This window comes from Nycticebus coucang, chromosome 19, assembly GCF_027406575.1.
Source record: "Nycticebus coucang isolate mNycCou1 chromosome 19, mNycCou1.pri, whole genome shotgun sequence".
NCBI lineage: Eukaryota > Metazoa > Chordata > Mammalia > Primates > Lorisidae > Nycticebus > Nycticebus coucang.
In genome coordinates, this window is record NC_069798.1 from 42,407,945 (window position 1) to 42,409,711 (window position 1,767).

Sequence of the window (1,767 nt, forward strand, 5' to 3'; positions counted from 1 at the left end):
TGGGGAAATCAAGTTTCTCATGTCAGTTAGAGTTTCTCTTATAAATTGAGGCGCACCAACTGGATATCCCTATTACCTCTTAAGTGGTTAATAAATATTTATTGAGTCAAAAATAAATAAATAAATAAATAAATAAATTGAGGCACATTCTGGTTGGGTGCATAAATGTTGATAATTGAAATTTCATCATGTTGAGTGTTGCCCTTAACAAATAAGAAGTGACCATCATTACCTTTTCTTACTTTAATTGGTTTAAAGCCTATTGTATCTGTGAATAAAATTGCAACACCTGCTTTTTTCTGATTTCCATTTGCCGGAATTATAGATGACCATCCCTTCACCCTGAGTCTATGTTTATCTTTTAAGGTAATGTGGAATTCTTGTATGCAGCAGATGTCTGGCCTGAGGTTTTGTATCCAGTCAGCCAATCTGTGTCTCTTTAGAGGACAATTTAAGCCATTTACATTAATTGAGAGTAATGATAAGCCAGATAGAGTTTTGGGTATCGAGTTTTTTGAAAGTCCAGTGGACATTTTTAATCCTTTCGAGAAGATGGGTGCATGGCATACAAACACATGAAACAATGCTCATCATCTTTAATCATCAGAGAAATGCAAACCAAAACTCTCTGAGATACCATCTAACTCCATAAGAGTAGCCCTACATCACGGAATCCCAAAACTACAGATGTTGGCATGGATATGGAGAAAAGGGAACACTTCTGCACTGCTGGTGGGAATGCAAGCTAGTACATTCCTTTTGGAAGGAAGTTCGGAGAACACTCAGGGATCTAAATGTAGACCTGCCATTTGATCCTGCAATTCCTCTTCTAGGTGTATATCCAAAGGACCAAAAATCATTTGGCAATAAAGATATTTGAACCAGATTGTTCATTGCAGCTCAATTCATAATTGCCAAGTCATAGAAGAAGCCCAAGTGCCCATCGACCCATGAATGGATTAATAAATCATGGTATATGTATATCATGGAATACTACGCAGCAGTAAAAAAATGGAGACTTTACCTCCTTTATGTTTACATGGATGGAGCTGGAAAATATTCTCCTTAGTAAAGTATCTCAGGAATGGGGAACAAAGTATCCAATGTACTCAGTACTACTGTGAAACCAATTTATAATCACTCACACTTGCATATGAAAAATGAAACACAACTTTAGGCTATGATGAAGGAGGGAAGGGGAAGGAGAGGGGAAGGGAGGGGGGTGGGAGGGATAGTAGGGGATAGTAGGGGGACCACACCTATGGAGCACATTGCAAGTACAAGTTGGTTTTACCATGTGTAGAACACAAATGTCCTAATGCTATAATTGGGTAAATGAGGTGAAAGCTATGTTGATTAGTATGAGGTAAGCACTCCAATTTGTGCAAATAATTAACACATTGAAAATTGCATAAATGTATTTATGATCTATGTACAAAAGACTTAATAAAAAAATCAAAATACAAAAAAAGATAAAAAAAAAACAAAAAACAGAAAACAGAGCTTCAACAATAGACCAGAACGAGCATGAGAAAGACTTCTAAAACTTGAAGGCAAGTGTTTTAAAATAACCTAGTTAGACAAAAATAAAGAAAAAGAATTCTGAAAAATAAATTCTAAAAGCAATTTTTAAAAACAGCAAGAGAAAAGCATCTAGTCACTTATAAGGAAAGTCCCATCAGAGTAACAGTAGATTTCTCAGCAGAAACCTTATAAGCCCAGGAAGAATGGGATGATATATTCAAAGTGCTGAAAGAAATAGATCTG